The 22,476-nt window shown below is 36.0% G+C and overlaps 1 pseudogene; it reads left to right on the plus strand.

Moving 5' to 3' along the window:
• The first annotated feature begins 20,737 nt into the window (after nt 1-20,737).
• Nucleotides 20,738-22,127, plus strand: LOC107868823 (annotated as a pseudogene).
• Nucleotides 22,128-22,476: the final 349 nt, after the last annotated feature.

A 22,476-nucleotide genomic window follows, 5' to 3' on the forward strand; every position in this document is an offset into this window, starting at 1 on the left:
AAGTGTGGGGTGCTTCAGACCCATGCACCAAACTCTACTCAACGCATCTTTTAGACTCCCTAGGACACTATAAAGCATTAGGATTTGATACCAAGTTTTTGTCACGATGCAATACTAGCCCCTAGTTGCGACAACGGTGCTTACATTCACAAGTTACCACAAGCTAACCCATGAGATGGTACCTGTTGTGAATACTAAATCATATAATGACAATATACTTAGACATGCACAGCAAATAACTGATAAGGCAATAAGGTAAATACAATTGAATTAACAAGTCTAAAAATATCTGTCAAGACTGATAAAGCTGATAAAAACTAACTATCTGAATGGCTGAAAAGCCTCTAACTAATTGACATTGGAGTTTATAGGACAGGACCTAACTAACTCCAACTGACTAACTAAAACAAATATGAAAATAACTGAATAAACATAATAACTCCTTGACATATGAGGACTCACCACTGCTGATACTACTGAAGTGCTGGACTGTCTAAGTACGATCGGGAAACTGAGCGTCCAAACCTATGATATAAGACATCATAATACAAGAAAGATTATGCGGTCAATACTTTGAATGTATTGGTATATGAAATGAGGTTAGGATGATATACATGGGTTACTGTACACATAAAATATGGAATAACTAAAAAGCATGAGATAACAGAACATGAATGCATAAAAGCTAAAAAATTTAAGAATGCAAAACCAAGCTATATATATATATACAGTTCTAAAATAATCTGTAAATTAAAATATAATAGTTGAATAATTGAGAGTCTATATGTTATGGTTAAGAAAACCTGAATTGAAATTATACTGAATACTGTACTGAGACTGTAGGAGGTATCATCTAACCAACATACCATAATTTAAGCTAATCGAGGTTTAACCAGTAACCCCAGTTGAAAGGGTGTTAGTACTGTGCCACGGATACTAACACTGACTACATGGATCTACTAAACTGGTGTCCTGAAGGACTAAGGAGTCACCCTATACTGGAAAGAAACTGATGTGATATGTGTCAAACCTAAAATAGCAAGAAGACATCTCAAACCTACTCTAGCTATGTTGTTTTATAACCCAAGGAATGCTACTAAGGGTAAAACCCTAAACTAGTAAGAATTCCTCTATCTCTGGGTTTGCTTGGTGTGGAATCCTACTCTAAAATAAATGACACTATTTACTGAATTGAACTAAGCTTAACTGAGCAAACAACTGACCATACTAACTAGCTGAATGAAATTGTTAATGATTTATCTGAAATTATTCTAAAGATATTAAAATTATGCAAATAACTAGGTATTGGGTATTTATAACCCACCAGTACTAAAAGGAACTAATAATGACATATACAAGCTTTGAAAACCATAATAGGAAATCATTTTTCAAAATCCATCACTTTGGCATTTAATCAAACACATGGAGATTAAGACTTTAACATGGGGATGCTTTTAAACATGATGAGGTAGCATAATTACATGACAAACCCAAAAATTGAGGGTTTATCTTGAATCGTATGAACATGATATAGGAACTACGACATTCAAAACCTGTGATAATCCATTCCACTTGAAAACAATAATAATCTTAACTTGAAAATTGAAATAACAAGATATTCAATGATATAGTTCAACAAAATTATGTAAAAACTCATAATTAAATTAAAAAGAGATTTTTGGATTTCATGGGTGAAAAGGGCCCATGGATGAACATCACACATACCTTAAACCCTTAAGCTTAAAATAGAAACACTAATCGTGATGTTTTCTTGAATGTTCTTGGATTGGGGAACTTTAATTCTTGGTTTCCTAGGAAAGAAAGTAATGGAATTTGATGATCATGGGGGAGTAGAGGGTTTGTTTTTTAGAGTAAATTGGAGATGATAGGCAAACAATGCCCTAACTGATGTTATAATTCGTGATTTGAGGAATTGGGTTAAGGGGAAAAGACATAATTAACCCTCAGGCAATTAAAATCATAATTGGATTGTCATTTAAAGGCTCATCATGATGAGGTAAGAATGTCATCGCCATAAGCACCATGACGTGGTACTATTATGGTGAGCTGCTGGAATTATGATCCAAACATGACCCAATCCTCATTCAAAAAATCCAAAACTTCCCGAGACATGCTTCTTACACCCCTGAATATGAATTAACTCAAAAACTAATATCTTTGGTTTGGGAAGACTAATTTAAAAATCCTTGAGGTTACGAAGCCCAAAAATATAACTAAGTCCCCAATACGTAATGAAATTTTCAGGTTTTAAGCCTCTTATGCATGCTACTAGGAGATGAACTGAGTTAAATAATTTAGGGCATTACATGAAAAGAGTAGGTTTTCTAATCAGAGAGGTTCTTAGTTTTAGGATGGTTAGGATTGTATGCTCTTGCATCTAGGAAGAAATTTGAGGCAATACCTGATGTCATTATTGGTACGTTATAACTCTTTTCTCATAACGTGTATTATCTACTTGATCTAGGGTCCACTCTTTCTTATGTGACCCCCTTGTGGATGCATGTATTAGTCTTGATTCTAAGGTTGTTTCGGATCCTTTTTCTATTTTTAACCCATTAGGTGACTAGATTATTGCTAAGAGAGTCTATAGGGGGAGTGTGGTATTTGTTGGTAGTAGGCAGACTTCGGTGGATTTTCTTGAACTTGATATGGTGGATTTTGATATTATTCTAGGGATGGATCGGTTGCACTCTTGCTATGCATCCTTGGATGGTTGGACCCGTAAGGTTGTCTTTAGGTTTTTTATTGAACCGGCTATAGAGTGGGAGCGTGGTTCCCTATATCCTAGGGGAGATTTATTTCTTATCTTAGAGCTAGAAGGTTAATATCTAAAGGATTCTAACTCGGAAGGTTCGTCTTTATAGTTAGTCCTAGTGGTAAATGAGTTTCTTGAGGTCTTTTTGGATGATCTTCCTGGTGTTCCTCCGGATAGAGAGATAGAGTTTGGTATTTATTTGGTTTCGAACACTCATCCAATATCTATTCCTCATTATAGAATAGCTCTGGCTGAGTTGAGAAAACTCAAGGATCAACTTAAGGATGTTTTGGATAATGGGTTTATTCATCCTAGTGTATCCTCATGGGGTGCACGGGTGTTGTCCGTGTGTAAGAAGGATGGTTCCCTTTAGATGTGCATTGACTAAATGCAGTTGAATAAGGTGACAATTAAGAACGAGTATCCTTTTCCAAGGATAGATGGCCTGTTTAATCAGTTGCAAGGTGCCAAGTTCTTTTTTAAGATAGATCTTCAGTCTGCGTATCATCAACCAAATATTAGGGAGGTGATTATCCCTTAGATGGCTTTTTGTACTCAGTATGGGCACTTTGAGTTTTTAGTAATTTTGTTTGCATTAACTAATTTCCTGGCGGCATTTATAGATTTAATAAATAGGGTTTTTGGGCAGTTCTTGGATCTCTTCGCCATTGTGTTTATTAATGACATTCTGGTTTATTCCAAAAGTGAGGTTGATCATGCTAAACACCTCCGTGTGGTATTGCAGACCTTGAAGAAATATTAGTTGTATACGAAGTTCTCCAAGTGTGAGTTTTGGTTGGATACTGTAAATTTTCTTAGTCATATTATTTCTAATGAGGGGATCGTAATGGATCCTCAAAAGGTTGGTTAAGAGGTGCCGTAGACCTATAAATCTAACTAAAATCTGGAGCTTCTTGGGCTTGACTGGGTATTATAGGCAATTTGTGAAAGGTTTTTCATTGATTGCTCCTCTTTTGACTAAGTTGACTCAGAAGAAGGTTAAGTTTTCTTTGTCGGATGCTTGTGAGGAGAGTTTTGAGAAGTTTAAAGATAAGCTGACTTCGGCTCTAATTTTGACTTTGCCGGAAGGCAATGATGGGTTCATGGTCTACGGTGAAGCATCTCGGGTAGGTCTTGGTTGTGTTTTGATGCAGCATAGGAAGGTGATTGCCTATGCTCCATGAAATTGAAGGTACATGAGAGAAACTATCCTACTCATGATTTGTATTTATTAGCGATTGTATTTACCTTGAAAATATGGAGGTATTATTTGTATGGTGAACACATAGACATTTTTTTGATCATAAGAGTCTACAGTATCTGTTAACTCAGAAGGATTGCAATCTCAGGCAAAGGAGATAGCTTGAGCTTCTCAAGGACTATGATATAAATTTTTACTATCACCAGGTAAGGCTAACGTAATTTTTGATAATCTTAGTAGGTTGTTCATGGGGAGTTTGGCTCATGTGGAGAAAGGAAAGCGGGAGCTGGTGAAGGATATTCACTGCTTAGCTAATCTTGGATTTTTCCTTTTAGACTCTAGGGATGGAGATATAATTGAACAAAAAGTGATTTGATCGTCTCTTGATGCAGAGATCAAGGAGAAACAAGTGCTTGATCATGTCTTTATGACAATCATGGGTGATGTTGGTGATCAAAAGGTGATGGTGTTTGAGATTAGTGGTGGTGGTAAATTATGGTACCAACAAAGGTTGTGTGTTCCTAATATCAATAGTTTACGACAAAGGATTTTGGCTAAGGTGCATGAGTCACGCTATGTTGTTTATCCTAATTCCATAAATATGTATCATGATCTCAAGGAGATGTATTGGTGGAATGGAAAGAAGAGAGATATGGCTAATTTTATGGCTAAGTGCTTGGTGTGTCAATAAGTTAAAGTTGAGCATATGAGGCCTGGTGGATTTTATCAAGAGATTGTTTTGCCTGAATGGATATGGGAAGCAATTATTATAGATTTCATTACTAGTCTTCCTCGATCTTGAAATAATATGATTTGATTTGGGTCATCATTGATAGGATGACATAGTCTACTCGCTTTTTGCCAGTGATGACTACCTTTTTGGTAAAGGATTATGCGAAGTTGTATATTTAGAAGATTATGAAGCTGCATAGGGTACTTGTTTTGATTATTTCTTATCGTGGCACGCAGTTTACATCTCACTTCTGGCGGTCTTTTCAGAAAGAGTTGGGGACTAAGGTCAGTTTGAGTACTGCCTTCTACCCGCGGACAGATGGATAAGTAGAGAGAACAATTCAGACATTGAAGGATATGCTTTGGGCTTGTGTGACTGATTATAGTGGCAATTGGGTTGACATCTACCTTTGGTAGAGTTTGCTTACAATAATAGCTATCATTCTAGTATTTGTATGACTCATTTTAAGGCATTGTATGGTTTGAGGTGTAGATCTCCTATTAGTTCATTTGAGATTGGGGAGGCGGATATGTTTGGCCCTGACTTGGTTTACCAGGCAATGGAGAAGGTGAAGGTGATTCGGGATAGTCTTAAGGATGCTCAAAGTTGTAAAAAATCCCTATGTAGATGTTAGCCACTGAGACTTAGAGTTTGAGGTTGGGGATAAGTTTTTCCTCAAGGTATCTCATATGAAAAGAGCAGTGCAGTTTTATAAAGAAGGGAAGCTCAGTCCCCCGTATGTTGGTCCTTATGAGATTCTGCGAAGGGTTGGTCTATACCTTCATAAATTTCCTAGAATTTTGGTCTCTGGACCTAATATGACTCATGGGTATGAATAATATGTTGGGGTACAAATGGTATAGTCCATTCATATGTTGACCACTGTTTGTTGGTGGGAAGGATTTTGGTCACTGGAATGGGTACGATGGTGGTACAAGCTGTATGGTTGGATACGAATCATTTGCTTCCTTCACTTAACCTTAGACTTGGTAACTTAAGTTGGATCTAAGTACGAGTGGCTCACCCGGAGCCATAAGCCAGTGTACGAGTCATACCAGGGACTCATATGGTGGATAGTCTTCAAACCTTCTGTGATTCTATCTTGCCAGGGATACAGGTGAAGGGTATAGATCATATGTTATCAATAAGACTTAGGTAAGATTAGTCATACACTGGACAGTGTTGGGTCCAAGGGTTAAGTCTTAGGATACCAGTGGTGGGTACCACTTATATCAAAGGGTACGACTTGTGAGGGTCAATCGTACCCCTGTGAAGGGATTTTTATGCAACCTAAGTGGGGGTATTATGGACATTTCCCCCACCTACCCTAATTAGTCCCCATGACTTCTAATTCACTTATGAGGCTATTTACCTTATTATTCTATTCATTAACACTTAGAAACTCTTCCTAAACACTCTATAATTCTCTCAAAAGGTTTTGGGCAAGAAAATCTAAGGTTTCAACTAGAGGACTAAATTAGGATTCTTATTGGTGGTATTTCTCCATCTACTTTATCAATTAAGGCATATTCTCTTCCCTCATTATTAGTTCCAATTAAAGGAATGGTTTTATACAAAGTTTTTATGATTTGAATATTGTATGATTTTGGGTTCTAAAATATGATTTTGTGGTTTTGGTTATAAATGTTTGGTTATGATTTTTCCATGTTTTAATAATGCTTTTATATGCATAAATGGTGGTTTTGGATTATTGGTTGCATGGGAATGGTTCTTTGGTAATGAACTTTGGTTTTGGAAATACTATGCCCCCAATATATTTGATAAAATACCTTTAACAATGTTTCCACTATAATATTTATTTTTCAATGGAACTTATGCGTGGTTTAAACTTGGTAATGGGACCCTAAATAATATGAATGGTTTAAATGGTTTTAAATGGATTGGAAATGCCTTGGTGGCCACGATTTTTGTTAACTGGAAATCATTAAGGGTACATAGAATCCCTTAAACCTATATGTGGTTGGGTATGGACAAAACCTTCAAGTATAGTCAGTATGACTATACTACTACTAATGGACTTGGTAAATAAATGGTTAATAGATTGGTTAATAGTTTGGTAATGGTTTTAACTAGGCAATAATGGCGGGGTACGTAGCAAAACCTTGGAAGGTGGAGGTCCTAGGGGGGACCAAAATTACAAACTCATATTTGCCAATGTGAGGTTTGGTCCAAGTGACCGTGTTCATGATGTCACACTTTATATTTAAGGGATGTACTAATCATCCCAGGTTTTTATTCCCTAGTCGTGCGGCTTCATACACTAGGGCCCTTTTAGTAGGGGGACCTGAACCCATATAGCCGGTGTGTGGCTTAGGATGGCAAAGCTAAATAGCCCAAGTAAAGGTTTTAATTGCATGCTAAACCCGATTCCCTTTCACGGCATGGATATATATACATGTATAGTTTGTATGCATATGGATCATTTTATTTGGTTTTATAAATGGCATTATTTTATTCTTATCCTAAGTTTATGCTAGCGTTCACCCGCTAACCAATCTTATGGTGGTTGTATACCCACGCTATGCAGGAACCGATCGTTCTACTCCTCTTACATAGCGATTGACTCGGGGACAGCTATTGGATTAAAGTAGTGAGCTTCCATCTTTTTGGAAGGTTTTATTTCTTGTTATGGATATTTTTAGATATTTTAATTTATTTCTGTATAAAGGTTTTGGCTATGGTTGGGGGCATGTCCTAACCGAATATTCTTACTCTTTTGGTTAGAGGCTTTATGGCACTCCTATGTGTTGGAATGGGCGGGATCGGTATTGGTGCCATCCTTAGCATTGGTATTGGTATTGGGATTGGGATTGATATGAGTTTACAATATTATTGGTTGTTCTATCCTCTTTTGTTTTGGGATTAATCATATTATGTTTCGGATCTTATTTGGTTATGGCCTGGTTTATGGTCCTCGAATCGGTATCGGTCTTGCCTGGTATAATTTGATGGATGGGATGACTTGGTAGGGTTCGTCTAGGAATAAACCTATCCCAAAGTCTGTCCATGTCCAGTTATGCTATCTTGTTATATTTTTGGTATTCAACTGACTCAAGGTACTGTTGGTTTAAAACCGTTAAAGGGAAACAATGCAGGAATTCAATTTAAAAGCTGGCCACAGAAACAGAGATGGAGTTTAAAGAAGAGAATATGCAGAGAGACAGAGAGAGATTATTTTCTTGTTAAAAGAAAGTCTATAATTGATCATACACTTAGCAACTTAAATAGTTGCTATTCCAACTAAAAATAGGACAAAGAAACAACCTACTTCTACCAAAATTAAGACAACTAATTATTTTCCTACCAATGATAGAACTCCTAAATTAACTAGGATTGTAAGTAAAAACGCTGGCGAAAAACACAGAGAAAGACGTGCATATTCCTAAAGCAACTCTCAACACTCCTCCTTGCTTTATGAAATGTAAACTCCAATTTTCTATCTGAGAAAATCGAATTTGCTGACAGGTAAAGGTTTAGTGAATATATCAGCCCATTGTTCTTCCGTCTTGCAGTAGACAAGAATCACATCTCCATCTTTTTGAACCTCTCTTAGGAAGAAAAACTTGATATTGAAGTGCTTAGATTTTCCATGAAAAACAGGATTGTGAGAGATAGATATTACTGCTTGGTTGTCCATGAATACTTTAATGCTTCCTGTTGGTTCCATATGCAGATCAATTAGAATTTTCTTCAACCACAATTCTTGATTTACCATTGTTGTAGCTGCTACAAACTCAGTTCGGCAGTAGATTGAGCCACAATGTCCTGTTTCTTACAACTCCATGAAAAAATCCCAGAACCAAGACTAAAATAGTGCCCTGAAGTACTCTTTGAGTCATCTTTGGAACCTCCCTAATCACTATCAGAGTACCCAAAAAGCTTCACAGGTTGAGTCCTTCGAAATATGACTCCATAGGTGATAGTTCCTTTTTGTATCGTACAATTCTTTTTGCTGCCTTCAGATGTACTTCACTCGGACAATGCATGAACCTTGATAGAATACTTACAGCATATAATATACCGGGTCTTGTTGTTGTAAGATACATTAAACACCCAATGAAACTTCTCAAATATGTTTCATCGACCTTTTCGGCTCCATTATCTTTGCTTAGTTTCTCTTTTGGGTTCATGGGAGTATTCACCTCTTTGCAATTTTCCATTTTGAATTTCTTGAGAATTTCCTTCGCGTACTTCTTCTGGCAAATAAAAAACTCATCTTTTCCCTGTGTAATCTCCATTCCAAGGAAATAAGTCATCAGACTAAGATCAGATATTTCAAAAGCTTGCATCATAGCCTACTTGAACTCATCAATGAGCTTTGCGCTGCTTCCTGTAATCAAAAGGTCATCGACATATAGAGAAACAACAAAAATCCCACTGTTACTGTGTTTAACATATAGTGTAAATTCCGAAAGACTTTTCTCAAAATCAAGGCTAAGCAAATAATCATCTATTCGACTATACCAAGCTTTTGGTGCCTGTTTTAGGCCATAAAGACCTTTATGTAATCGGTAGACTTTCTTTTCTTTTCCATCTAAAATAAAACCTTCAGGTTTCTCGATATAGATTTCTTCTTCAAGAACTCCATTAAGAAATGCGGATTTGACATCCATCTGGTGCACTTTCCATCCACATTGTGCAGTAATAGTAAGAAGTAACCTGATTGTGTCGAGCCTAGCAACTGGAGAAAACGTGTCAGAATAATCAACACCAAAAATTTTTGCATACCCCTTAACTACCAGTCTTGCCTTGAGCTTGTTGACAGAACCATCAGCATTCAATTTTGTTCTGTAAACCTACTTCACACCGATGATCTTTCTATCTTGAGGCTTTTTCATAAGCTACCAGGTTTTGTTTTTCTCAATCATTCTAAGTTACTCCTCCATTGCAGCTTTCCACTTAGGATCTAAAACAGCCTCTTCAAATCCAGAAAGCTCTAAAATGGCCACATTGCATCCCTGGTATATCTCAGAGAGCAACCTTATTCCTCTCATAGGTTGATCGTCAATGTCTTTATCATAATTTGGTAGATTTCTTGTGATCTGCTTCTGATTAACCTTTTCCCAGTCTCATTGCTCATTCTCCATAAAAAATACATCTCTACTTACCATAATTTTTTTAGTATAAGGCTGAAAAATCTTGTAACCTTTAGAGATTGTACTGTAACCAATAAAGACTCCAGGTTCAGCTTTCTTGTCTAACTTGTCCCTTTTAACCTTTGGAATATGAGAGAAACACAAACAATCGAAGATTTTTAAGTTTTTTAGGGATGGCTTATAGCTGTGCCACCCCTCAAAAGTTGTCTTGCCATCAACTGCTTTGGTAGGTAATCTGTTCAGCAAAAAAAAAGCAGTGTTATTTACTTCTTCCCATAAATATTTGTTAAGCCTTTCTCTTATAACAAACACCTCGAATTTCCATTATCGTCCTATTCTTCCTTTCACTGACTCCATTCTGTTGTGGAGTATATAGGGCAGTGAGTTGATGCTAATACCTGCATTTTTGCAAAACTTTTCAAATCAATCAGATGTGTACTCAGTACTATTATCTGATCTAAGCATTTGCATCCTGCAACCACTTTGATTTTCTACCAAAGCTTTGAATTTCCAGAATACTTTAGCTACTTCAGATTTGAATCTGAGAAAATAAATCCAACACATTCTTGTCATATCATCAATAAATGCTATAAAATATTTACTTCCGTTAAGAGAAGCAGTTTTATGTGGTCCACACAAATCAGTATGGACTAACTGAAGCTTCTCCAACGCTCTCTAGGTTGCCTTGGCAAAGGGTATCCTGCTTTGCTTTCCAAATTGACATGTGTTACAGCATGTGTGTTTTCCCTCCATGGATGGTAGTCCTAGAACAATATCTTTCTTCACCATGTGCAAGATCGCATTGTGATGAAAATGCCCGAGTCTCTTATGCCATAAATCTGTTGTCATCTCTTGGCTCGAATAGGCAGCCGACTTTTCTTCCATTGGATCAAACAAAAAGCTTTTTCCTCTCATCTTAACTTGGCAGATTTCTCGACCCTTTGGATCACATATCACACACTTCTTATCCTCAAAATTAAGCTTAAAACCATTCTCCAAAAGTTGTCCTACGTTTAATAAATTTTGATCAAGTTCTGGAACAAAAAGTACATCTGAAATTAACTTTGTACCTGAGCTGCTTTCAATAGCTACTGTTCCTTTTCCTTTGGCAGAAAGATAATCACCATTACCAATTCTGACTTTAGAGATTTTGGACTTGTCTAAATATTTGAAAATCTCCTCACCATGAGTTATATGGTTTGTACAACCGCTATCAATTAGTCAAGACTCGCTTGAGACGCTGCTTGTAAAACTTGATGCGACAAAAAGTTGATCTTTTTATTGTTCATTAACAACTCGAGCCTCTGCATCTTGTTGCTGAGTTTTGTTTTTACAGATGATCGCTTCATGCCCAAGATGATTTCACTTAGTACACTTAGCATCAGGCCTCTTCCAATACTTGAAAGGTGCATGCCCGAGCTTACCGCAATGCTTGCAAGGAGGGTAGTTTCCTTTGAAACCACCTGTTTTGTTTTTATTGTTGTGCGTTGCACCTTCTTCATCAATTGGTTAGTGCATCTTATTCTTCTTCTTCTTAGAACGTCCATCATCATGATGCTTGGCTGGTAAGGCACCTTCGACAGCTCCTCTTTGTCTCATAACATGTCGTTGCTCTTGCGCTTGAAAAGTACTTAAGAGGTCTGCAAGTGTTATCTTGGACAAGTCCTTAGTATTTTTTAAGGTTGTCATGGTAGCCTCAAATTTTTCAGGTGTCGTTACTAGGATTTTCTCAACGATCCTTGAATCATTGAAAGCAGAACCCAACAATCTGATGTGATTTGCTAAATTAAGGAGTCTGTCAGAGTACTCCTTTATGGTTTCACTTTCTTTCATCTTTTGCAGCTCAAACTCACATACCAGATTCAACACTTGCATCCCTCGAATCCTTTTATCTCCTTCATACTCAGTTTTGAGATAATCCCATACCCTTTTTGCTGATTCAAGAGACATGATACGAGTGAAGATATTAGATGAAACTATAGTAAATAAGCATGCCAGTGCATTTGATTTCCTGGTTTTCCTCTCCTTGTGAGTTTTAATCTGCGCCACCGTGGGATTGTCCGGCAAGGGAGCTATCTCATATTCAGCTTCAACAGCTTCCCAGAGATCCAAAGCTTGTCGATATATCCACATTCTAACTGCCCAGATTTGATAACTTTCTCCATCGAAAGTTGGTGGTGCCATTGAAGGGAAATTTGCTTCTCCGTTCATGGTATCCACTGGATCAGATTGATGCACACACTCACAGGTCCCTTAAGATTAAAGCTTTGATACTAATCGTTGGTTTAAAACCGTTAAAGGGAAACAACGTAGGAATTCAATTTAAAAGTTGGCTGCAGAAACAGAGATGGAGTTTGAAGAAGAGAATATGAAGAGGGACAGAGAGATTATTTTCTTGTTAAAAGAAAGTCTATAATTGATCATCAACTTAGCAACTTAAATAGTTGCTATTCCAACTAAAAATAGGACAAAGAAACAACCTACTTCTACCAAAATTAAGACAACTAATTAGTTTCCTACCAATGATAGAACTCCTAAATTAACTAGGATTGTAAGTAAAAAAGCTGGAGAAAAAAACAGAGAAAGACGTGCATATTCCTAAAGCAACTCTCAACAGGTACGCTAATTATGGTTGGGTTGGGTAACGGGGGTGGTCCCTGGTCCTGGATGGACTTGGGATGCCCATTAGACAAGGCCTCGGTTGGGTTGGGTCAGTAACCTTCCTTTGAGAAGCCTTCACCATGGTTCAAAATGATGATATATTGGTGTTGCTTTCCCACTAAAGTGTATCAAAAGTCATCTGCAATTGAAGTTGCATGAGCACTTGTATCCCTAGTTTTGAGTAACTGAAGGAGGAATTTGTACAATACTTTGATGTGTGGCCTTTATGCCTTTTGTGTACTTATTTTATTTGGAAGAATGAATCTTTCATGTTTTTGATAAAAAGTATTGTGCTGTATTCCTTTTCTGACTAATAAACTCAAACTAGTTAACTCTAAGGCTTTTCTAAGCATGTTTTTAAGAAAGATAATATCATGCGATGCGCAAGTGATTTCCTTTTTGAGAGTATCCCTGTAGGATCATATACTAATAATCTTCCATAATTAAGGTTGCTTGAGTAGAGTTTAAGGTCAAACTGTCAAACTAGTAAGTGTTGAGTCATTATTATCAATGATCGAATATAGTCATTAATCAGGTTTTTTTTGAAATTAGCTATGAGGCCGAGGCGTAGTTAGCTCTTAGTTCGACCGAACACTATTTTAAGTATGTTTAATTAAAACGTTGTGATTGGAGAGGGATCCTTGTTTATTCTTATGCTTGTGCTGCTAAGTCTGGATGTCTCTGGGAAGTTAGAGCATAGTGTCGAGATAAGAATTTTCTCTTTTTAATCATTTTTTTGATTTAGGACTCTTTGATTGGGACAATTTGTATTTTCATAATGATTTTAAGGCTCCTCATGTTTTAGTTATCCCTGAGAGTCATGTAGGACACAACCTCAATTACTTTCTTTCAGGTGATCACTTTATGCATTAGGTGTAGATTGAGACCTTCCAACGAGGTGACATTGTAATGTCATCTTGATTAGATGTTATGTCCTGAGTATGATGTTCAAGAGACATTTTATCAACTTTGAAGAATCCTTAGTATTATGTTTTCTTGTATCGAGATATTTCTATGTTTTAGCTTACCATCGATGTTCACGGTTTTAAGGGGTTGCATCAGCGGATCGAGATCCTTAGCATAGAGATATTTTCCTCGTGAGTGCTCGAGAGTTATCTTATTCCGTTAGTTGAGGGATTCATGATTGAGCTTTTGTGTTGTTGTGCACTTAAGCTTAGGGGCTTGATACCTTAGGCTGAGGATTCCATTGAATTTGGCCGTTGATTTCCTCGGCAAGAGTCAACATTTCAAAAATCTTCTTTATTCATGATTTTTCATTTTCGAGACTGTTAGGCCAAGTGCATGGTTCACATAATGTTTTTGTCCCAACTTCCTCCCAGAAGTCGTTAATACTATCTCGTTAAGAACCTTTCCAGGCAAAACCATCTTTGGGGACAAAAAGTCTGATCGAAGGAAAAAAAATGTAGCTTGTCATTTTCTCCTGGTGCCTTTGAAGAGCCTTCTCGTCCTTTGTTGTTGGCGTTGCTTAGTGTTGCAAAGTACTCCCTATCTTTCATTTTACTTGGCCAATATTAACTTGACACTCCCCTAAAGAAAACATTTATTAGGGGTTTATTTTACTAAACTAAATTTTTTATCTTTGAGCCAAGGGTCTATTAGAAATAGTCTCTCTATTTCACACTAAGATAGTGGTATGGACTTCATACACTTACCCTCCCCAGACCCCATTTAGTGGGAATATACTGGGTATGTTATTGTTGTTGTTTTTATTTTACTAAACTAAAAGAAGAGGCATCCCAGAATACTAAAGCTTCCGCTGTGCACAAAGTTCGGAAAAGGACTCGACCATAAGGATTTATTGTATGTAGTCTCTTATCTTGCATTTCTAAAAGGGATTGTTTCCAAAGCTTAAAAAACATGTGACCTCATGGTCACATGACAGCAACTTTACTCATTATGCTTTGAAAATCTAATTTTTGATTACCAATATTTATGTAGTCATTTAATGATAAAATAATATTAGGAGAAAATGATAAACTTCTCTTGATTCCTTAAATTAGACAATTGCATTAAAATAACTATTCTTAGTAAGAGAACAAGTAAAATGAGATGAGGGAATAATAACTAGCATGAAGAGTGCAGCATCTTTTTGATACATATTCGATGGATCTTCTTCACTAGATCAAAAAAATAACTAGCACAACAGTCTATCTTTACAAGATTCATTTTCTTTATCTTTCCCAAAAGTATTAATCGTGAAAGTACAAGTAGTTGGACCTCTTGATTACATAGTGAACATAAGTCAAAAAAATAGGCCATATAGAGGGCTTGTTACAGTTGAGGATGCCCCTATATTTAGTAGTATATGCAGTTAAAAACACCTGTTTAGGCACATTTGGTCTCTTCTCTCTAAATATATGTGCATAATCATGAAAGTTACTCTATGTGTTGGTCTCAGCTGGGGTTTCTCACACTACTATCCCTATTATTATTTTTAGCATCATTAGTAGAACTATTACTCCCGGGACTATTAGGAACTTAGGAGTATACTAGTTCTTACAACACATACAAAAGGATAGAAAATTTTTCAGGGAACCTATATTTCTCGTCGACACATCTTCCACCAAAAAACTTACCATCTTTGGTCAGCCTCTCCCACTGCTTTCCCCAAGGAGAGACCTTTTCAGGATCTAATGTATGGTTTACAAGATTGGATATAAAAGGAAAATAATAAGAGATTTTTCTCGCCTAATTTTGGTCCAAATATCGATACAAATAAGTTAAGGTTTCTCCGTGAGATGGGGTCGTTTCATGAGACACGGTGAAAGGAGTGGCACAGAGAGATGTAAGAGAAAAGGTTCAATATAGAATACATGCACTACAGGCTTGAATGCAACAGGGTTGATACTCAGAAGGAAAAAAATAGTGTAAAGAGTTATGCTATACTGGTTGGATGCAGGGTGTTAGATCAGGCACGGAAGAAATAATAGGAGTGGTGTGCATTGGAAAATGGGGTGCAGGGTGTTGATATAACATAGAAATCTCTAGTAGAAAAGAGAGAGGATGGAAGGGGTGGGGCTACTCGGGGGAAGGCAACAAGGAATCAAAACCTCATACAGTGATTGTAAAATGCAAAGGGTAGTTGTGTAAAATGGTATTATTAAAGGTCCTTAATGGCGAATCTTTTTATTCTGGCATTAAAATTATTAGAAGGGCTAGCTTAGGTAATGCCTATAATCTTGGGACTAAATGTAAAAGCCCTAGTTGAGGGCTAAAGATGCAATTGTTTTGGTTTGCTTAATTATGATGTATGGTCATAGGCTAGCTTAGGTAATGCCTATAATCTTGGGACTTGTTTTGGTTTGCTTAATTATGATGTATGGTCATACAATAATGATTTGTTCTCTGACTTCATTATTTTTCTGGTGATCTACTAGTGATACGGGAAAAACAACGGAAACATGAAACAACTTTAAAACAGTCCACTAATCTTAAGGATTTGAGGACTAAGATGGAGATCACTCTCGGATTAACTACAATAACAACAATACGAGATAACAACGGTGCATTTGACACCAAAAACAGCAGCAACACAATGATAACAAGATGAACACAATGAGAACAAATTTCGGATTCAAGAAGGACACAAAACAGTCCACTATTAATCTACAAAGTGCAATAAGATAAAGATAGATAGATAGACCAAATGAGGAAATAATATTAACAACCCAAGAACTTTACACCCTTGGACCTTTAATAATACACACAACACTAACCTATCTCCTATGTAGGCACAAGAGTGATCTCGATCTCCCAAGGACCAATGTTTCCAAGCTTGAATCCAACTCGAGTAATTCCGCACTCAAGTTGATTTCCCTAGTTACAATTTCAGATTTGTGCCTCAAGGAGAGAGGACTTGTCTTTCAATGTTATACAACATTCATCATCATCAAAATCTAATGAATGAATCCCTAAAAGGTTGTATTTATAGTGTATTACAAGAATAGTGTGAAATATCCAAAATGACCCCTTAGTCAAAGTCTTCAAGTGGGCTCCCTTGGAGTCACTACTAGAAAAAAGAGCTATGGCGACGGTTGTAATACCGTCTTCATAGCCTCCTAAACCGTTCCAATAGCCCTTTCACGAAGGTTTAGGGAGTCGTTGCTACTGAAGGCATTACCAAAGGTCAAATACGACAATTTAGTACGACGGTTCATAAAACAGTGGCTACATCCATGTCTTTAGCGACGGTTGTGTACATGACCATATGTCAATGTTTTGACGTGGTATTGGGACGTTTACAACCGTTCCTGTTGGTAAGATATGGCAACGGTTATAAAGTTGATACGGCGACGGTTATTTAGCTATAGCGACAGATTTAAAATTGTCCAAATAGAATCTTTTTCGACGGTATTTAGTCTATTGTGACGGTTATATAATCGTCCATATAAAAGTTATTGTGATGGTTTTAAGCTATTGGAACGGTTTTAAATAGTATATAAAACGTATTGCAACTGTTGTAGGTTATTGCGACAGTTGTAAAGTCATTCCTGTAGCGCTATTGCGATGGTTTATAAGATATTGGGATGGTTGTAAAATCGTCCCTATGACCTTATTGCAACAGTTGTTAGGCTATTGTGACAGTTGTGAAATCGTCCCTGTAGCATTATTGCGATAGTTTTTAAGCTATTAGGACGGTTGCAAAATCGTCCCTATGCCCTTATTGTGACGGTTGTTTAGGCTATTATGACGGTTGTAAAACCATCCCTATTGCATTATTGTGACGGTTTTTAAGCTATTGGAATGGTTTAATTTATGTTGGCCATGCCAAGCTTTTTAGGACGGTTATTTTGTAAGCTATTATGACACTTAAACATGAACTATAGCAACGGTTAATTTTGTCAACCAACAAGAAACCAAATATTTTTTGACCATTCAAAAAAATCAAAACATACATAAGTTTTCAATGTTCAAAAATAAAAAATTTGAAACTACTCGATCAAATAATGTGATAGATCCCAATCAAAACATACATAAGTTTTTCCAACAACTAGTGTGACATGAATCCAATGTGCTCGATATCTAAGTTAGGTTTAGTTCATCAATTTTGTTTCCCCCTCCATCTTCAATGTCACGATCACCTACAACAATAAGAATAACAAAATTAAAGTTGAGCAACAAACTACATAACAACAAGAACAAAAGTTAAAAAACATCAAACGAAACTTGGATCAAAGAGTTGGAGAAGGGACATTAAAAATGTAGATGGGCATATAATAGATATGACTTATGTAAACTTGTCAACATGCATATTTTATTACCTAGTTGGCTAAGATTTTTGTTTTACAGAAGTGACATGTAACTGGCAATTCCATTTTCTAATATGGTGGAACCACACTTGTACTACTTATTATATACAACTGTTCTGGTCAAGTTTTGATCAGCAGGGAAAAAAACAAGCGAAGTCAAGGGAACATCCAGCAATAAGTGTAAGGGAAAATGTACAGGCACGCGAGAAATGGAAATCTGCTAAAGCGATTGCTCACAAGCATACAATTGGTTTACAATCTCAATTGTCAAGGACATTCTCCCAAAAAAAATATGCAAGTCAACAGGACCCACAAAAGGTTCCTGGTTCATTTGATTCCTCTATGGCAAAGTTACCAAGAACTTAAGTATCAAACATAGTTCACAAAATTCTACCTCTGATATAGGAAGCAGCAAATACCAAACCCAACATGAACCCGTTACAAGCAACTGTAATATCGAAAGCCAATGGATTGCTTTTTTAGCCAAGTGCAAAATAATATATTATCACATGATCAACAGATTCATCCATCACATCAACAAATGCAACCATTTAAAAAAGGAAAAAAAAGACGAGAATAATAATACGTTATCACTACAGAATAATAGAAAGAAAAAGAAATATTTTCGGAATAGAATTCATACCTATAATGACCTCCTGAATTTTAATACTAACTCCAAAATGTCTCTTATTACAAAAGCTGTACACATGATATTTAATAAAGGCATTGGTTCAATAGATAAAATTAGATTTACACATTCGTCAGTCTATATGAAGACAGAGATGTTCAGGCTAGGTGCACGAGCTATTGACACTTCAATCTACTAATGTTTAATCTAACCAACTAATGTAAACTCATGAAAAGTTTTTGTGGTCAATCTAGCTAGAAATACATTAGTTTTAAATAAACTTAGGCCTATTTGTAGACGTTGTCCTGAAGTTTGAAATGCAAGGTTCATTGAGGTACTAACTAATGTAAACTCATGTCAGATTTTATTAGGTAATACATTACTCTGTAAATATGTCAAGCACCACACCAGTAGTGAACATCCCATGTAATCATCAAACATAACTTATGATACAAAGATAAGTGTGTATCAAGAGATTCAAACTAACACAAGAAGCAACAATAAGAACAACAAAGTGTTAGTGAATTAAAAGAGGCCCCGCACGTCTTCACTAGGCTTCAACACTTGTTTTGATAAGAAAAATAAGTTTATAACAGGAACAACAAATGACAAATTTGCTAGTGAATCGAAAGAGCCCCACACATCTTCACTAGACTTTTAAATTCAACAACAATAAACTATATCATCCACCAAATAAACTAGAATATAATTTAGAATTTCAAACACTAACCTTGACTGTTTCTCCCTGTAGCAGCTAGTGTAGAAGTCGATTCTGTTGGTGAAGGAATGGAAAACACCGCCAGTATCTTAGGATTAATTATTCCTGTATTCTGAAGCTGAGCAACTACATCTGCAATAACTTCATGTCGAATGGTTCTCTTCTGCTCCTCGATCTGATCCTCCATTTTTCGCATCTTTTCTTGTATTTGTTGCACAACATCATTTGTGGCATTTGAAAAAGGTTCAGAACCATCATTTAATCTTTTCAAAAAATTCTTTGTAATCCCCCTCCAAGCAATCTTACACGTCCCGGATATTCAGCACCCATGACGGCTGAAAATGCATCAACGGGCTATTCGTTTAAAACCTGTTGTGTTTCAATTTCCTCCATTTAAGCCTAATAATCATATTCAAAAGCACATTTAAATAATTAAAAATTAAAAAATAATCATTTATGTCAATATAAACTTGTAAAAGATAAGTTTCATACAATTTTACTGGCGGTCTCTTCATTAGACGTCTTATATGTACGATTAGATTTTCTTTCTCTTGTCACCCCAAACATTTCCTTTAGTGACAAAGTTCTCCCTTTCTCATATTCCTATTTATATGATATTTAGTAAATATCAAAAACTATTTAAATGATAAGTTATAACTAAATAATAAACAAGAGAACACACCAATTTGTTGCGAACTAAAGCAAACCTCTTCTTCCCAGTTGTGTGTGGATTCATTAACTTCTTTCCATTCTCAGTATTGGTTTTGGACATTTTCTGAAAGAATGAATCAGTAACGTTAACAATAGTAATAAAGGGCTTCATCTGTAGGACTAACATTAATATGATCGTAGATGGTGAAATACGTTTTACCTAAAATTTTTTGGACTTCCAATACACGAGGAGCTGTCTAAATTGACATTCTGGGACACTTTTGGGCCGCTTCAATAATCGAACTTCATCATTTTTCCATTGATCGTAATGATCTCTCTTCAACTTCCTTCTGTGCTTTCTCCAAGATTCTCAAATTCTTTCTAAAACCCAATCTTTTGCTGAATCGGGAATATCATATTTGGCCTACAAGTTAGTTCTATTCAGTTAGAACAACAATAAATGCACTTATAATTAAGGAAATAAAAAGGGTAGAAGTTCCAATAATGATATGTAACTTGATATTCAGAACACAAACCTTGGTATAATCCCATAAATCCTGTTTAGTATCCATATGCCTTCAATCAAATATATCCAATGGACAAAGGGTCGCTTTTCTCGCCAATGTCCCTAGGATGCTTCTCAACTCACTTACAGCTTCATTTGTAGGACCAATAGGTTGGTTGTTCTTGTTTAATGTGATTAATTGTTTCTCTTGTCGGCCGTATAGCTTATGCATTTGTGATTTTCCTCTTGTTTTTCTATTTGAAGGCCCTTTCGCTATAAAAAAATTGAAGAAATTAGAAGTCATGAATGAATTCAATAAGTTTCTAAGATATATATTACCTTGTGTTTCAGAATGTTCAGCTGTTGTAGGAGTGGCTGAATTTGTCGTTTGGACCTGATCTTGTACAGGTTGCTCATCTTCTGCATTTTGCTCGTCTACAACATAGTGCTCCGCTACAGATTGTTCAATTTATGTAGATGGTGGTGCAGGTGGTGCTACTGGTGGCTTCTCTTGTTCAATTAACTTTAAAAGATTTTCTTTCTCCGACTGTATAGCTTAAACAGTTTCATTTGTTGTCAGCAGACGTCATTTTCTACTTGCCATGGATGATAATGATCCGGGTTTACTAAATGTCCTATTCCTTGCTCTTTTGTTATTTTTTGTAGGCTATTGTTGGTTCATTTTTGTACAAACCTGTATAAATTTAAGATGGAACAAGTTAAATTTCAGAATGTTAAAATGAAAAAAATCAAATAAAGCAAAGTCTAATAAGGTATAACCAATAATAGTCTTGAAGTATTCTCTGACAGAACACTTAAGTGAGAAATCTGTTACGCAGTCCTTCACATTTGACTTAGTAGTTATGTATTAAGAATATATGAAATCCAAACACATATACATATGCAGGACATCAGCAAACTATCAAAAGAAAAAAGATAAAAAACTTATGGGAAAGATGTTAATTAGATAGATAATTATTCTTAGTTATTAATGACTACTTGCATTGAATCATCAATTGAACTCCAGTGAACCAACAGAAAAAAAATTTCAGAATTTATTTGATCTGGCTAAAACAACCTAATCTGTAAAGGCCAACGAACCAACAGATAGATAATTATTCTTAGTTATTAACGATTTTCAGATAAAACTCTTAGTATATGGTTATAAGAAGCTTGTACACGTCAATTCTGAGTATGAATACTTCTTTTCTTCTCTGTTTTGGGTTCTAGTTCATAATTTTCCGACTTGTTTTAGTGTTGTGTGCAGTGTTATGTAGATCAAGTTGTGCTTAGTGTTATGTACATCAAGTTGTGCTTAGTGTTATGTAGATCAAGTTGTGTTTAGTGTTCACTCATTTTACTTATTATCATCCAATTTTCCACCTTAACACTATCAGAAATAGCCACATCTCCAACCCCATCTGGTTCAACAAACACAACTCAAATCCTAGAAAAGTAGGCCAATTCACAACACTAATAAGACTCATGAAAGTAACACAAGTTGGTGATCAAATCAACACGCAATTAAACAATTCTAATCAAGGCATGACAGTTTTTGTACCAACTGATAATGCATTTTATGGTTTAAAATTAGGGACAATAAACTCGCTAAGTGTACAACAACAAATTCAACTTGTACAGTTTCATGTCTTGCCTAACTTCATTTCTTTGTCACAGTTTGAAAACTATTAGTAACCCTTTAAGAACACAAGCTGGTGATGCTAGGTCTAATGATTTCCCTTTGAATGTAACGACGTCGGGGAACCAAGTTAATGTGTCTACTGGTGTTGATGATGCTACTGTGGCTAACACAGTTTATTCTGATGGCCAGCTTGCTATTATCAGGTACAATGAAAAGTATTTTTAGAAAATAAGTCATTTTCGTTAGTGTTTGGTCGCGACTAACTTACCTAGTTATACAAGATCGACAAGGGTAAGATCTACGAGCTTGTAAGAAATACAACTTTCAGAATTTGTTTGCTCTGGTTGAAAAAGCCATGTAATCTGTAACGGACAGCGAACCAATAGATAGCTACAGATAGATAATTATTCTTAGTTATTAACAATTTCCAGATAAAACTTTTACTATATGGTTATAAGATGCTTTTACACATCAATTCTGCGCATTAATACTTCTTTTCTTCTCTATTTTGGCTTCTAGTTCATAGTTGTCCGACTTGTTTTAGTGTTGTGTGTAATGTTATGTAGATCAATTT

The sequence above is a fragment of the Capsicum annuum genome, chromosome 4, assembly GCF_002878395.1.
Source record: "Capsicum annuum cultivar UCD-10X-F1 chromosome 4, UCD10Xv1.1, whole genome shotgun sequence".
NCBI classification, from domain to species: Eukaryota; Viridiplantae; Streptophyta; class Magnoliopsida; order Solanales; family Solanaceae; genus Capsicum; species Capsicum annuum.